Raw genomic sequence first — 18,092 nt, 5'->3', positions numbered from 1 at the left:
AAATCTTCTGTTAAAGCATGAACGGCAGATGGACTGTATAAAACTATGATTGTATCAAAAGTGAGTGTAAAAACACGTATGTTAATAGAGTGACTTTATCTCAAGAAACAGTTGATGTGTACACAATAGTACATTCATGTTTATTTTTATTTAATTTTTAAAGTCAAGGTCAATACAACTTGGATGATTTTACGCTATTTTGTCACAGATCTAGCACGTGTTAAGACGACGAAGAAATTGGTTTCCAGCAGAAATCAGTAAACAAGTTGTTTTCTGTGGTTTTGGTTTTCAGCAATCCCTAGTCATTAACACGTAAAGGAGTGATCGTACTAAGTGTTGGTACCTGATTTTATTATCCACCTCAATTTACATGGTATAATTTAAATTGTGCAATAATAAAACACAAATAGTTTACATATCCCCGGTTTTTCATTTCCAGATGATGATATAGTCTCATACACCGATGATACCTTTTTTTAACATCCGATGTTAAATGTTAATGTTAAGGTACTAACAAATCTTATTAGAAAAGGAATGTTATCTTGAAAAACACTTATTTTCTAAGCGAAACTTAATAATAAACAAGTCTAAAATATGCAAGTGCTATTTTTCTTTAAGGACATTTCTTCCAGAGATCAATGTTTCTATGTTTGTTAACTTTTTATCTAGATTCACGAATATGCGGTACTATTGTATTGATCACGTTGCTAGTGAGGTGTTTTTGTTAAGATCATTGTGTGAATATGTTTCTATTCTGTGTATTCCGCATACGTGCATATTGCAGGCGGAAATCTATGGCTGAAATTCTACACTATAATAAGCTGCCAAATCAGATAAAATGTCAGAATTTAAAACAGTTAAACCTGCAGTAAAATTATTTCTAATCGATCAAAATCTACTATACCTTTCATAGTTTCTTATATCATTATTATTATTATTATTATTATTATTGACTTAAGCGACACACTTTCACAGCCGAGGCTGGAAACAAATTTGACCGGCTCCTCGCGCGCGACATTGGAGCTCGGCTCTGTGAATAACCAGGAATTTACGTCCAAACACTTTGAATGAAGTTGGTCAACAGACTTGAAGCCCAATTACAGACCAACTAGTACAGATTGAAAAAGAAAAAAAAAAAATAGTTACCTAAATTACAGGCGGCCACAATTACCACTGCTTCTCATAGAAGATAGGTTTGTTTAACACAATCTGAAGGAATCGTTATGCTCGTTATAGTTAGCGCACATCCGGTATAACGGTGAGTTTTTCTGGATGTCAATACGTGGCGTTGGAAGATAGAAAAATTGATAATTCTCAGGACGAAAGGATGGTCTTGGTATGCTGATGTAAAGTTGGCTAAGAAGTTGAGGACAGTCAATTTGATGATTAAAAATTTTCTTTAAGAAACACAAAGACGCGTTAGTGCGTCTTCTATCCAGATCGACGAGGCCGAATCTTTCAAGAAGAACATTTTGCGGAATTCCTCTGGGTGGGTAAACGCCATCTAATTTGAAGGATACAAATTTCAAGAATCTTCTTTGAATTTTTTCAAGTGCCTGGATATGAATTTGAGTTGCGGGGGCCCAAACCACACTAGCATATTCCAATTTAGATCTGACGAAGGCAACATAAAGTCTTTTTAAAGTAGTACCATTACTGAAACAACCACTAGATCTTATAATGAACCCCAGACATTTAACGGCTTCAGACACTATAAAGGAAACGTGTGGGGCAAATGAAAGGGAAGAGTCAAACGTGACACCAAGGTCTTTAAATGAATCAACTCGAGACAAACTGGAAGAAAACATCGAGTATAAATACAAAACTTTAGAAGTTTTATTGGTCAAGGACATAACGTAACATTTTCTAGCGTTTACGGGAAGGAGATTGTATATACTCCAATTTTGAAATTTGTCGATATCATCTTGAAGTTCTAGGCAGTCTTCGAAGTTATTAATGCGTCGGAAAATCTTTAAATCATCTGCATACATCAACACGTTTGAACTCAGATTTTTGGTAATATCATTAATAAAGATTGCAAAAAGTAATGGTCCGAGAATAGAACCTTGCGGAACGCCAGAAGTAACAATAATTCGATCGGATTCAAAACCATGAAATGTCACACGCTGAGATCTACCGGACAAATACGACCTAAAAAGCTTAATTAAATTTGCAGAAAAACCGATGCTACTTAATTTGGACAGTAAAATATTATGATTAAGCTGGTCGAAGGCCTTAGAAAAGTCGGTGTACACCACATCCACCTGTCGTTTAGCATCAAAGCTATCAGATACAAATTGAGTAAAACAGCACAAGTTGGTGACTGTAGAGCGGCCATTAATAAAACCATGTTGCGTGTGCGATAAACGATTGCGTACTTGAAATTGTATGAATTTATGAAGAATAGACTCGAAGACTTTGGAAAAATTACAGAGTAAAGAGATAGGACGATAATTTATAATCAATTGAGTATTGCCTTTTTTAAAAATGGGTGTAATTAAAGAAAGTTTCCAGAAATTAGGAAAGGAGGAAGATTTGAGTATTAAATTAAATAGAATGGTCAAAGGCCGAGAAAATGCAGTAGCACAGTCTGAAAGAAGAAAACCCGGAATATCGTCATGACCGCACGTAGAATTAGACTTAATGTTTTTCAATGCTTCTAATACCTCGGATTCATCAATAGCAGAGACAAAAACTGGAATATTGCTGAGATCTTCGTCAAGACTATTAAAATCAACATGTGCTAGATTAGAATAACTGTCACTAAAGTGTTCGACGAAGGCGTTTACAATGTCTTGAGGATTCAACAGAGATGTGTTTAGATAGCTCATTTGAGAAGGAATCCCCGAACGTTTTTTAATATTATTGACATGAGCCCAAAACTTGCGAGGATCCGAGTTAATATTAATTTCCAAATTGTGAATATAATTGGCATACGATAGTTTAATGTCACGCTTCAATTCAGCTCGAATTCTTTTAAAATTAATCAGATCTAAGTCACTATGGGATCTTTTGTAGATGCACCAGAGCTTCCATTTGATTTTAACTTTTTTTATGTTATCAGAAGAGAACCAGAGAGGGTAAGAGTAATTGTGTAGTCGGCAAGTTTTGGGAACATAAAGATCAAGCACAGAGTTAAGTTTATCATAAAAAAGACGACAAAGAGTATTAACGTCCGTGACGGAATCCATGAAAGACCAATCAATTTGCTCAAGATGACGATATAAGTTTGGATAATCAGCCTTACGAAAGTTCCACTTTTTCGCAGGAGAGACAGGATTACCTAACAGTTGCGTATTGGGCAAACGAAACTGACACGTAATAAGCAGCGAAGGGTGATGTGCATCCTCAGGTAAAAGATGATCTACACAGCGATCGATAACACACAGAAGGTTTGTAATGACCAAATCCAAGAACCTACCATGGCTATTAGCGATATTAGAATGTTGTTTATAATCGCACAAATTCAGAAAGTTAGAAAGTGATGACAGTCTGTTGTTACCTATTGCAGAAGCTTGTAAATTATAATGATACTCTGGAATGTTAAAATCTCCAACGATTAAGACGCGTTGATTATGCAGTTCTGTAAGATTACTGATCAGGCTGAAGAACGAATTATACTCTTCTGTAGAAGTTCTAGGATTAATGTAGACAACAAAGATGAAAAGGAAAAGATGATTAAAACAACACTTAATGCCGACTACATCGATCAAACGTAAAGCATCAAAACCGCGTGCAGATAAGTCTAATTGAACTGCCGAAAATTGTTGTTTGAGTGCGATCAATACTCCTCCACCTCTGGAAAGATTGCAATTGGCAAAGTTTCTATCGGATCTAAAAACATTGTAAGCAGGAGGACAAAATTCGGAATTTCCAACACCGTCATGAAGCCACGTTTCAGAGAGACATACAAAATCAAAATTGGAAGAAGACAGAGAATTGAGAAGTGTTGTAAGTTTGGTGTTAATGCCACGGGCATTTTGATAATATATAAGTAACGAAGCCGATAAATTATTGTTAAGGGATGGAATAAAAGTAGTAACAAAGGAATTATTAGAAATATTTGATAAATCTGAGTTCGATATAGCTGGACTTACACGTAAAGATGAAACTGAAGTGTTGGATCCAAATATTAGTTGCTATTCGGCAATACCGAAAAGATCTTGCTTCAACTTAGTAATAGCCAATTCGTAAGCTCGACAATTATCGTGATCCCAAGAGGCGTGGTCAGTTTTAATATTCGCGTGTTTGCTATTTGATTTTAAGTTGCGACAGTTGACGCAGCACAAAGAAGCAGCTTTACATTCCTTCACGTTGTGGTTTTCTGAACATCTAGGACAAACAATAATACTTCTACAAGAGCTCGATGAATGATTAAAGCCACAGCACTGGAAGCAACGTGGGATTTCCAAACCGCAATAAATAGAACAACTATTCAAGCCGATAAGACAGCGACCAATGTTGATAGCTTTGTTATAGGTAAGCGAGTCAACTTCTATTAAAGCCTGGAATAAGTCAGCTTTTTTTTTAAGCGGAAGAAATTTTAGCAGTTTATAATCGCCAGGTTTGTCAAATAAGAAATCGTTTTGTTTGACTGCATATGACAAAACGCTGCTCTCATCAATATCGTTTGAGATGCCCGAAATTCTGATGCGAGGACGCAAGGTCTTTACTTCTTTAATATCGTAGGATGTAGATAGTTTTACGCTGGCAAGTTCTTTAAATTTACTAGCATCCTTACATCCAAGCAACACTGAACCATCTTTGAGATTTTTAACCTTGCCGATATCAATAGCAGAATTCACCGGATTTACCTTAGACAAGATATCAGATTTAGTCTTGTTAACCGATTGATTCTTATCTTTGGGTTTAACAATCACCGTATCCTGAGAGTTTTTTTTGAATACTTCTGAATATGTGGTTAAAGTATTGCCGGCTGCAGAGAGTGTATCTGGATTAGGAACTCGGTTGAGCGCGAGAGTCAACTTGTTAACTTCAGAATGCAGCAGGGAATTTTCCGTACGTAGATTGCCCATTTCGAGCTTCAAAGCGTTTAACTCAGCAGTTAAAGGTTCAAGTGCTATCTTAAGGACATCATTGAAGAGACTTTTCAGTGAATCAGAAGTGAAACTGAGTGAAGGATTTTTATCAACATTAATATTAACATCAGATGTGGCAGATAAAGTAGATTTTGATTCGGGTTTTGAATTGCAAAAAGAACAGCACCATGCGGAGAGAGTAAGTTCTACTTTCATTTTCTCATAAATCTCTCTGGTTAAACCCGCACATCCAGCATGATAGATATACTTGCAAGTACTGCAGGATACATAATCATCGCAACGCAAAACTCCCTTTCCGCATTTCTTACACTTAGCGCCCATGATTGTAATTAAAAAGAGAAAGAAAAAGAAGTAAACGAAATTAATGATAGAAAAACTATTATAAAGAAAGGAGAGAGAGAAAAAAAAAACTAAATGATAGCTCGATACAGCGAAGCGAATAATATATATAAAAACACTGGACAAACCCAAACTCACCAACCCCACGAGGGGGTCAGAAATTTGTGCAATACAAAGGTCCTATGGCTTCTCACAAAAATAATAATATTCGCGCACAGATTCACTGGTATTTCGACTTAGAAACGAGAGAGACGCGAACACACACATTCGATATACTATTAGTGGTCATACATTTAGAGCAGTGATATGATTGTTGACGTGTGTATGTATTAACACAAGTTTTATTTTTACTAAAAAAGTACCATCGAGACAAGGTAAGACAAAGGACATTTAGATTCTCTCAGGTAAGGTGTAATTTTTAGCTTTGGCAAAAGAAAGTGGTTGTTTACGATTCTAATTTCTCGAGGAATAAAGTTTTTTTAGAAAACCAGCAGGTGATTGACAAATTAATAAAGTATACGTAGCCGACGAATTATTTCAGAAGTACCTATACGATAAATGGAGCCTGTGTCTAAAAGTTTTCTATTTCACTGTCATCTCGATTATATCATTTTTTGGAGCCATTCTGCCATATGTTATAAATTGATCAAAATATAAAGAAAAGCCATAAGAATTATAACTTAAACATTTTTACTCTATTATGTTTATTCATTTCTGGAAGCATCGAATACATATTATTAACTATTACGAAAGAAGTTTATCCGAGCGTAAATGTTATCATTACTGTAATTCATGAATACAAGAAATTTTTACAAACGCTTGCAATTCACTAAGTGGAAAGTTGCCATTAGATATTATGGTATCAAGTTCTTGAACGCCCTACCCGAATAAAATTGAAACTCAAGATGTTTGTGACTAAAATTAAAATATATCTTGTCTGGACAGCATTTTATTCTTTTGATGAGTATCAATATTTGGATTGGATAAAAGATTTTTTTGTTTTGTAGCTCGAATAAAATTTTTGTGCTTAAAGTTTTCAGTTTTTGTTTTTTGTACCCTATGGTATCTTTGAAGAATTTAATTTGATATCTGGAACAATGAAAGTCGAATAGTGATGTGTTTTTAATGTTTATTTTAACTTAGTTTGATTTTTTCATATGCCTCTTTCTGAAATAAAAGAAAACATTGATAAAGTCACTAACTTTACGAGACTGGTGTTTGTTTCTGAAATGTAATTCATATAGACCGTAATCCTTTCAGACCAACTTTTTGATAACAGTAAGTTACTGATAGCAAAATCTTAAGCGGTTTATTGAGCTCTCGAGATAAATCCATCATATATTATTTGGTCGATGTTTCTACTTTTGTTAGAACTAGAAGTTAATTTAGTTATTTTCTTAACTCTGCCATAGCATTCTGTCATATAGAATGTTGTGATCGTGGCGAAGCCCCGTGAGGTAAAAATCTTCTATGTGCTTTCGAAATGTCGTGGCGCTGTGTTAGCGAGCCGCGAATGGGGACCTTCGCATACCAGAAAACCTCCGATTGTATTGTATTACCCTTCTGCAGCATGCGAGCTCTACTGCCGTTGAATTTCTTTCCCCGGTACTCGAGGGACATGTATGAAGGCCAGCAAATTTAACGAATCCAAACTGAGTGGAAACAGGAACTCACAATAATCTGGGAACGTGGAACAATTTGTAATTGAGAAAAAACCTTAGTAGAACTGAAAAAATCGGGCCCTAAAGGCAGACGAAATGATTGTAAGGGCTGAGAAAATAGACTCCACATAATCACAAAACAAACAGTCCGATAGGTTCAAAAGAGGCCAAGCCAACCACGACGTTTTGGTACAGATTCACTGGCTCCAACCAGTGTTTCAGTCTCAGGCAAACATCAGGGATGTGGATCTTGGACTTCTTCAGAAACCCTGGATATCAGGCGGTCGGATAAAGGGCATATGTTTACAGAAAGGATCAGTTATTACTGTTAAACCCAGGTCATGCCTCTACTTATCCAGACGAGTACAGGCTTTCCTTTGGGACACCTGTGGTCTCGTGTAAATAATATCATAAGCGGTGGAATACTGATAGTGTGTTCGGCCTATGTACCGAATAACTCCATCCTCAGCTGAGCTGACGCCGGTAATACACTCTAGCAAGGCTAAGGAATGACCTCTTATAGTGGGGTGTGATGAGAACACACATGGTGTGGGGAAGTTCTAGTGTCAATCCTAGAGAGAAGACTCTTCTGAAATATCTTACTACAACAAGTTTGGACATTCAGAATGGTGGAAACGCACCTATCTTCTTCACTAAAGTGAGGAAAGAGCGATTACCTTTCTTATCACCATGAGCTTAATAGTTTGGCCCATGCAATCAAAGGCTGGCATGGTCGACTTAACATCGATACTTTCAATTTAACATTCAAAGAAATGAAGAGTCGGAACGAGAGCATAGAAACTCCCACGAGGAGTTTCTTGCGGAATGGATTTTAGGGCTACCAAATAGAATCCGAAGAAGGCGGAAGATATCACCGCCTTTATTCATGAGGTAAGTGTCGAGTCTTACAAAAAGAGTTGCATAACACGCAACTCTCGTAGGATTGACTGTGTCCCATGATGGAACTCTTACATCAGAGGTTGAGAGATACTACAAGGACACTGTGGAATCATTCAATTCTTGTGAGTTTTATAAAAGGATTCAAAACGAATTTAAATCTGCAATAAAAAATCTTCCAAAAGCAGCAAAACTTCAAAAGGTCCTGACTAAAAAGCCATCTGCTAAACTGGGGTCGCAACTCCACCGTGTCCGAAGAAGATGCTTTAACACTTTTAATTAAGTACGCAGTTTTCGAATTCAGAGGAGGTAAGGGAAACACCAACGCACACCACTTCTTGGGCGAAGTGTGTTTAACGTCATCAGCACAGAGAAGTTCAAATAGGCAATAAACATTTTTGCTCTATTTAAATCAACGAGCATGGATGAGATTTTGCTAGGTCTCTTGTAAAAGGGATTAGGTTCTCTTACTAAGCTACTGTTGCATCTTTTCAAAGCGTGCTTTGTTCTAGCATATAGATACCTAGTGGTTGGAAAAAAGTAAGAACTGCTTTTGTCTGTATATCTGGGGGTGGTACATATGCCGAGGCTAAGAGTTTGTGAAAAGCAATATGTCACTGCTTTAATGGGATTCGAACCCGCGTTTTCCACTTGTCGGGGGCTATGTTACCAAGTACACTATAAAACGATTATCTTTGCTTACTTTCCACGTTATATTGTGCCGCCACAAGTTTTAGGATCATTAATTTAACGCGATTTCTCGAAAAAGCGATGGAATGGAAAGACTAATTGACAGGTACATTCGAGACGAGTGCTAAGTAGGTAATGAGGTGGGAACGTCTACAGAGTCGGCCTTGTAACAAATCGTCACGGCGATAGAGGCGTGGTTGGAAGGTGGATCTTACTCACTTGGAACATTCCTAGATATGGAGACGTTAATTCATGCGTTCATCTTTGATCAAGTGTAATGGAGATCTAACACTTGTCAGATGGATCCGTACGATACTTAACCAAAAGATCAATCAAAGCAAACTTGGGTTGATGAATGTAATTGCCTCGTAGAGTTGTTCATAGGGCCATAGCGCAAGGATTATCACCACTTTTATGGAACCTCGTAGTACATAGATGATCTGATTTTACAATTAAATGAAACGGGAGTATAGCTCAAGAATACGCTAGGGCACTTGAGAAATGGACTTGTCTGTTAATCCAGATAAAACTAGCCATGCCATTTTTGCAAGGAGGCGTTGGGATCACCATGATTGTGGGCCCTACATTCTTTGAAAAAACATGTGGAGTATACAGAGAAGTCTAAGCATTTGTCTGGACTATAGACTTTCTTGGAGGACTCACATAACAAATCGGACGAAGAACTCTGAGGCCCTTAAAAGCTATCGGACCATCGGTTGATGATCCTCTACGGTGCCGTTTTCTGGGGGGCTCAACCAATACAACATTTGGCCTGCCTGATCATAACAGGTGCAGTGAAAACCATAAGAACACCCACCATGAAAATACTGACCGAGTTGTCTCATTTTCATCTGTTGGTGATGAAAACGACTAGGTGGAAATTCCTGACAATATGTACAGCTCTGGTCCGTGTAAAAACACGACAATGAGGACGGACCATGGGACCATTGCCGAAAGGCCAATTCCATTTTCAGGATGGAGGATGACAGTAATATTCTCGTTGTAGTGACAGATCACTCATACGAAGTGCTTATTACAGCTCCACGACAGGAGTGGGGGGAAATACCGAAATTATGATCCAAGGGAGTAGGATAGTGCTAAACGGATGTTAAATTTTATACAGGGTGCCGCATCCAAGTCTGGATATAGGGAATTAACATGCGAATTGGTTTTTATTTTATAATATCTCCCCAGATCACTTTAAAGCTATTATTGAGTGATGGCTTTGTGGAGGTCGAAGAGCGCTATCGGCCAGTATTTTTTTCAAATCGTTGCATCGCGCTCATTCACTGTAAAAAGGTTTTAAAAATCGTATTTTGAAATTCGCGCCCGATTCGAATTGTCGCGAAGTGTTCCGTCGTACTGTCGAAGTTCGGCGATCGCGTATTTTCATTATCCATGCAAAATTCAAATGTCAAAGTGAAATTAGAAATTATTCTCATCAGAAATCAACGAACAAGTCAAACTGAATTATTTTATCCAGTGTGATGATTATTGTAGGACAAATTAAACGGAATAAATGCACAAATTGATCCATTCATTCGTCATAGTGCGCGACCCCGTCAAACGAGCCATCTCGAACTACAATCAGACCGTATCCAAAAAGCCCAAGATGAAGACTTCAAGACTTCGAGCAGCTGGTCTTCCTCAAAACCCCATCAAAGCCCATCGGCAGCATTACGACATTTTCTGGGAGCCCTCAAGCTAGGAATGTACTCGGGCTGCTTCACTCAGTAATCACTGAACGACTCAAATTGAATTATTTTATCCAATATGACGATTATTGTAGGTCAATTTAAACGGAATAAATGCACAAACTGCACAAAATATTTTATTAGGTTATGCTATGTTCTACTGCGATTAGATGAAAAAGCGGGGGCCTGCATGTTCGTCAACAGTTAATTTAATTAGTAGGTAATTTGGATAAATTTCACCCTTTTTTTTGGAATCACTAAAGATTGGAAGTCAATTGATTTTACATTCGTTAAGCAGGGATGGAATTTTTGCCTCCAGGAAGCATCTTCATTACAGGAAATTTTTGAGAGAGAAATGTAGAACATTGACTCATCAACATTTTAAAGTATTTTTCTCTATTACGAATGTGTTTTGGGATTCAGAAACTTTTGTATTACTGTTTTATTTGTTTATTGTGTTAACAACAACAAAAATAAAAATAATATTTCGCAAAATAAAGTTACATTTATTTTCAAAGGTGATAAAAATTACATAAAATCAGGTGGGCACGACGTTTTCTAGGGGTCTTAAACAGATGAGATAGAAGAATTTCAAAAAGCATCATGACAAAAAATTGAAGCCTGGGGACTACTTCTCACATATAGAGTTTTACGAAGGAACGCTTGAGAGAATCTAGGCTGATGGAGAGTTTTTGAGGAAAATTTGTTTTACTGACGTTCATTTGGTCTTAAGGGAAGTTATAATCGTCAGAGCGATCAAATTTGAGCATTACACAACCCTCACGTAGTCCATGACCTTCGTTATCAATGGCGTGCAATTGTCAGTGTATGACTGGGGCTTCTAGGACATCATGTCATTGCACCTTTTTTCATCGAATCCGGATTGAATGCTCAGAAGTAGGATAATATGCTAGCTCAGCAAATACTTCCTGGGACTCGAAGGGTGCGGCATCTGCAGCAGGTCTTTTACATCCAGGACCAAATCTCCAGCCATACAGTTCGCATAAATGTTGTTTATTTGAACCAGTATTTTTCCGCAATGTTGGAATGGAAAGTTTGCACCGCCCCATTGGCCTGTGCAATCGCCGGATATAAACCCCTGAGAATTTTTTCTTTGGAGATTTCTTCATGACCATCTGCATTCAGACAAGCTATACAAACAGAGAAGTGCTGAAACAAGCAATCCAGCAATATTGTCTTCAGATTTCAACTAAAATGCTGATCAACACGCGTAGGAGTTTTGAAGATTGGCTTACTTACTGTACAGCTGCTGAGAGCAGTCTTTTTGAGCAATTCTTGAAAATAGTGCAATACTTCTCCAGATTCGTACAATATTTCATTACTTCATTAATCAACAATTGTTAAGTTTTGTTATTTGTAGTTATCTAAATGGTTCATTAAAAGGTCCTCTTCAAAAGCGCCAGCTATTTTGATGGTAAATCTTATCATCACACAATAAGAAAAGCGGGCCCTCGCTTTTTCATCTAATCACAGTAGAACATGGCATTTTAATGAGATTTTAGTAATAAAGACTCGATCAGCACCAGCAACATAACCTAATAAAATATTTTGTGCAGTTTGTGCATTTATTTCGTTTAAATTGACCTACAATAATCGTCATATTGGATAAAATAATTCTATTTGAGTCGTTCAGTGATTACTGAGTGAGGCAGCCCGAGTACATTCCTAGCTTGAGGGCTCCCAGAAAATGTCGCAATGCTGCCGATGGGCTTTGATGGGGTTTTGAGGAAGACCAGCTGCTCGAAGTCTTGAAGTCTTCATCTTGGGCTTTTTGGATACGGTCTGATTGTAGTTCGAGATGGCTCGTTTGACGGGGTCGTGCACTATGACGAATGAATGGATCAATTTGTGCATTTATTCCGTTTAATTTGTCCTACAATAATCATCACACTGGATAAAATAATTCAGTTTGACTTGTTCGTTGATTTCTGATGAGAATAATTTCTAATTTCACTTTGACATTTGAATTTTGCATGGGTAATGAAAATACGCGATCGCCGAACTTCGACAGTACGACGGAACACTTCGCGACAATTCGGATCGGGCGCGAATTTCAAAATACGATTTTTAAAACCTTTTTACAGTGAATGAGCGCGATGCAACGATTTGAAAAAAATACTGGCCGATAGCCCTCTTCGACCTCCACAAAGCCATCACTCAATAATAGCTTTAAAGTGATCTGGGGAGATATTATAAAATAAAAACCAATTCGCATGTTAATTCCCTATATCCAGACTTGGATGCGGCACCCTGTATAGTGTCGATGTGCCATGTTTATGCTTAAAGGTGATAAATTATTATTATTATTATACAACGGAAACAAACATTTTTTTAAACCCTTAATTTTCAAATAAACTCAAATTCTGGAACGTTGCCTTGTATCTCTTTCAAGGATCTATCGGGGATCTCAACTATATACATATTTCATAGATTTTATTAATTCATCCATCTAGAAAATTCGCCTTCGAAATTGAACAAAACAATTTTATCCCGTTTTTAGATTTGCTCATCAAAATAAAAATATGTCATCAATCTTTTTCATACGAAATTTGCATAAAACCCCACCACCATGGACACTACCTATCATACTGTGGTGTTATTTTCATCTCAGATCCGACAAGTTTGCAGCGTTCAGGTTCCTATTATACAGATTCCCTTAAACCAAGAAGCGTTCGAAAGAGAACTTGACATCATCCGACAAATAGCTTTCAGTACTCATAAACTTAACCTGCAATTTCATTCCCCATCCGTGTTCCATCATACCTTTTAATCTTCCTTCATCATTATCTTTTCTAGGTAACTTGTCTTTTCCTATTTTAAAAATTTTTAAAAAGTTAAACTCTTAACATTTCCTTGAAAACTAAAACAAATTTTTCTTCCCTGCTAGTTAGAAACAAAGACCCGACCTATATTTTTTCGTAGCTCCGATCTATACTAGTTAAAAAACAATAATTGTAACACGGTGTACGTGAGTCAATCAGGTAAAACAACTTGAGAATTAAAGAACATAATAGATTCAATACTCAAATTCAGATATAGCAAACATTAATTATTTAGCTTTTGCCAACCACATTTTAGAGTATAGTTAAACATTATTTCGACCCAGTTAAAAACGTTGAATTTCTACACGTTCTAAATAAAAGTATTGCCCTCAACTCCAAATTTAAAATGTGTAGATGAGCAAACTTGTTTCAACACTCCCCCATTCTATTCCCGTTTCTCTCTAAGTCCTAAATCTCTTATCTATATTAATAAAAATGAATCGCCGAAATGTATGTACGCTCATAACTTCAGAACGGCTGCACCGAAAGGGACGATTCTTTTTTTTACGTGTTCCTTATTGTCAGGACAAGGTTTATATGTAAGAAAATTTATAAAAAATAAGACGGCTAAAAGATTTAAAAAAAAATAAAAATTTTGCATGGAAATCGCCATTTCGAATGAATTTGAATAGTTGGCGTTTGTGACGGACCTGTCGCCTAACTGACGTGTCATACAAAACTATTTCTTCCGTGCGATTGTGAAAAGTATTATTGCATTTCAAGTCGTTGTTTGTTTTTTCGTAACAAGAAACGTCGTTTATTTTCAGAAAAGTGTTCGTTAAAGTGAATTTAGTTACGCATTGCGAAAGTTTCTTATTAATTTTGATCTGCCATTCTATTTACGTATATTCACTTTGTTGGTTTCGACAAAACCTCAAACTTTACCGTTATTCGAGGATTTTATTTGAAATTTTCAATATTTTAAAATTCTCAAGACAAAATTTACAGATTTGATTGACGGTGAAAATAATTCTGTGTCGTTTTATGTCGAGAAGACGACAAGCTGACATACGTCCGTCCACGAAGTCAATCAAATGTGCGACGAACTACCTCAGGTGCAAATCGCAATGATTTATTTCATGGGTAATTCGGATACGGAAGTTGATCAGCGTTGTGCTCATAATCAACATAATAGTCAAACATTGAAGCGAGACATTGGGTGGTATGAATAAAACTGAGTAGATATTCGTATTCGAAGTACGAAGTACCTACTTGCAAACATTGTATCTCCCCGGACACAAATTGAACATCTACGCGTTTTGTGAGTATTTAATCTAAAAATGAGCATCGGTGTGGCAAATGACTATTTGTCCTTATAAATAATAAATTAAATGTAATATATTTTTGTTTCCTTAAGAATACAAAGTTAACAAAGTTAGTTGAGTTACAAAAGTCTCTTTTGCTCCACGTTGGCCACCAACGAGCGATTTTCAAGATTTTTGTGAAACTTTGCTGGTTTTGAATTTGAATTTTCTGTCCTCGATAGTTGATGCTCAGCAAGAACCACGGGAAGGTCTGGAGCAGATCTCGCTAGGAAAGGAGAGGGCTAGGATTTGTTAATGAGGGATATAACGTTATACAGTACAATACAATGGAAATACAATACATGTACCTACAATCTAACTACAATACAGAATACACTACAGATACAGATACAATTCAGATACAATACAAATGCAAAGTTAGTAGCCAATACACCACCGGAAGAAATTGCACCAAAAATTGCAAAATGAAAACCCAAGCAAGCACACCCATGGAACTCGGAACGAAATCTATTGGTCGCAGCGCTCACACGCCCAAGGGAGAACGCAGCCGCATAAATCCAAGGCCGACTGACCTCATCCTTATAGGAGATGCGACCCAGCGTCTAAGGGCCAACAGAACCCCCCCAGGCCAAAGCGTCTGACGACATGGAGAATTCAGACTCTGAACCAAAGAATGAACTGTTGCAAAATGAAAACCCAAGCAAGCACACCGATTGAACTCGGAACGAAATCTATAGGTCGCAGCGCTCACACGCCTAAGGGAGAACGCAGCCGCATAAATACAGGGCCGACTGACCTCATCCTTTTAGGATGATGAACCTCATCCGTTTAGAATATGACCCAGCGTCTAAGGGGCAACAGAACCCCTCCAGGCCAGAGCGTCTGACGACATGGAGAATTCAGTCCCGGAACCAAAGAATGCACTGTTGCAAAATTAAAACCCAAGCAAATGCACCATGAAAACAAAGCATTTGCACCACTGGAGCTAAATTGGCAAGACCCAAGTTAAGTTAGTAACACATACAATATACAGCACAAAATGCTTCAATTACAAAAGTTACAATATACAAATTTCTCCACGTTTGCCACCAAAGAGCGATGACTTTGCTCGCTCGTTGCTGTTGCCCAGCAAGAACCAAACAATACGAGGAGGTCTGGAGTGCGTCTTGCCATTAAAAGAGAGGACTAAGGTTTGATAGCATGGGTGAAGGACACCGTATTTTGTAAATTTCGACGCCCTACTTTAAAAATGATGAATACGGTATTTTGTGAATTATGAACGCAGTACTTTGTATATTCTAAAGGCGTACTTTATCAGTCCTGAATGCATGTCATTAACAACATATTTAAAAAAAAATCGGGCATTTTTGGAAAAATATCCACTTTCCTTCGTGTTCACAGCACTTAACACAAAACATTTTCGCTAATATTTATTAACAATAAATTAGAAATTCGCGAACACGTGCTACTTTTAACCCAAAACGAAGCTCCAATGTTGCTGCTACCAGACGGGAATCAAAACTGAACAGAAAGGATCGAAAATGTGACCTTTTATCAGGTAGCTCAAGTGACAGTGACATCATCGTACGTCACGATGAGATTGCAAAAATTATTTTTCATATTTTAGATCAGAAATTGTACATTTTCGGGGTTAATTTAACAACGTTTAAACAAACTAATTTGTTTTTACTAACTTCGTGTTCTTAGGAAAACGGATTTCGGTTTAATTATCATATATTGATAGTTATCATATTTGAACATTATGAATTGTATTAATTATGTTTAAATTTTATTTAATTATATCGCGAAAATGTATAGCTTTGACCCACCAACTTCAATCGTTTCGAAAATTTATCCAAAATGTAAACATTGTCGACCAAACGTGTAACATGAAAATGTTACCACGATTTAAATAGCGCGCGTATTTAGAGAGAAGGGGGGGTAGGAGATGGAAGGTTCGAGAAGAGCGTGGCTTTTTGGGTTTTGAGAGAGCGACGAGAGAAGGTCGAGAGAAAAAGACACGGAAGTTTTGGGGTGTCGTTGTTCACGAAAAAGGGGTGAAAAGTTAGTGTCAAGGAGAGGTGCCATCCTGTCATCCTGGTAAGTCTGTCGAACCGCCGACCTGGAGGTGAATTAACCGCGTTCATGGACTGCTAAACGCCACAGCCAACCGAACGTCTGCCCACCACATTTTTTTTCATTTCGAATCATAGTTTTTTTATGTAATTAGTGGATTTAATTTATTTTGTACAAATAAAAAGAGCATTGGTGAAGTTGGGTGGTCTCAGTCCCCCCAACCCTCCTTTCCACCATAACGACTGAGTGGCGCCCTATTATTTTTGGTTAGGAAGAGTTTAGCAACGAAGTTGAATCCAAGGTAAGTGCAAACACCACGAGAAGAACCCGCTCTCCGAAAGCAGCACCGGCGTAAAAAGAAGATAAGAGGTTATAAACGAATCACGGAATCCGATAAATTAAAACTGAAGTCGTACTTACCCTGTTTTCGGTCCTTTTCGGAAAAATATCCATTTTCGTTCGTGTTCACAGTACTAATACAACACATTTTCACTAATATTTAAATATATAAATTAGAAATTCGTGAAAAGAGCCCTACTTTTAAGCCAAAACGGACTCTGATGTTGCTGCCACCAAACCGAAATCAAAACTAAACGCAGAGGACCGAAAAATGTGAACTTTTATCAGGTGGCTCACGTGACAGTGGCGTCATCGTACGTCACGATGAGATTGCAAAAATTATTTTTCATATTTTCGCTCAGAAATTGTACATGTTCGGGGTTAATTTAACAATGTTTAAACAAACCAATTTGTTTTTGCTAACCTCGTGTTCTTAGGAAAATGGTTTTCGGTTTAATTATCACATATTAATAGTTATCATATTTAAACATTATGAATTATGTTAATTATGTCATTTCTGCAACTCTTGAGTTATTTTCTAAAATAAATTGACTGATCCATACATTTTTTTGTCACTGTAAAAGCAAATCTAAAAAATATGAATGCAATGATAAATTTACGAAAATATACTGATGATATTTTGCACATTTTAGATAGGATTTATTCGGCAAAATCTTGAGATGACGTCATCAAGTTTTTGGGCTTGATAAACAGATATATTTTAATTAAAAACGTACCATGTCAAACAGTAACTTCAAAACGTCTACAATAAATCTAAAAATTTAGTTTTGCAATTCTTGATTCAATCAATAAAATAAACTGACTCAGTGATTAATTTTTTTTGAGACACCCCCTATAAGCAAAACTAAAAAATATGAATGGAATGATAAATCACAAGTATAGTCTCATCCTATTTTGGATATTTTAAAAAGGATTCATTTGGCAAAATTTTGGGCTGACGTCATCAATTTTTTGGAGGAAGTAAGTATTATTTTGAATAAAAATTTATTATGCTTATCAGATGTTTAAAACATCTGCAAGATTTTAGAGCATTCGATTTGCAGATTCAAAATTAAGTTGTAGGTGAAACGAAGTTCACGGGGTCAGCTAGTTCTATATATATAATTACGGATGTCTAGTCCCCTATCACCGGGTGTTTTACCCTTCAATTAATTTTCTCAAAAATTTGAAAACCTTAATATGCAATTTGTGTAATTATTATTAACAT

The 18,092-nt window shown here is 36.9% G+C and overlaps 1 long non-coding RNA gene across 1 annotated transcript; it reads right to left on the bottom strand.

Annotated features, from left to right (window-relative positions):
* Positions 1 to 10,826: 10,826 nt before the first annotated feature.
* LOC135122789 (uncharacterized) lies at positions 10,827 to 12,586 on the bottom strand. Its single transcript, XR_010279461.1, has 2 exons — positions 12,003 to 12,586; positions 10,827 to 11,946 (listed from the first exon to the last, which is right to left on the bottom strand). It is a non-coding gene; the product is annotated as an uncharacterized LOC135122789 (long non-coding RNA).
* Positions 12,587 to 18,092: the final 5,506 nt, after the last annotated feature.

This window comes from Zophobas morio, unplaced genomic scaffold (assembly GCF_036711695.1).
Source record: "Zophobas morio isolate AGI-343-1 ecotype UQ-CSIRO unplaced genomic scaffold, CSIRO_AGI_Zmor_V1 ptg000002l, whole genome shotgun sequence".
NCBI classification, from domain to species: domain Eukaryota; kingdom Metazoa; phylum Arthropoda; class Insecta; order Coleoptera; family Tenebrionidae; genus Zophobas; species Zophobas morio.
Note: the sequence above shows the minus strand (reverse complement) of the source record. Positions and strands in the feature narration are given on the sequence as shown.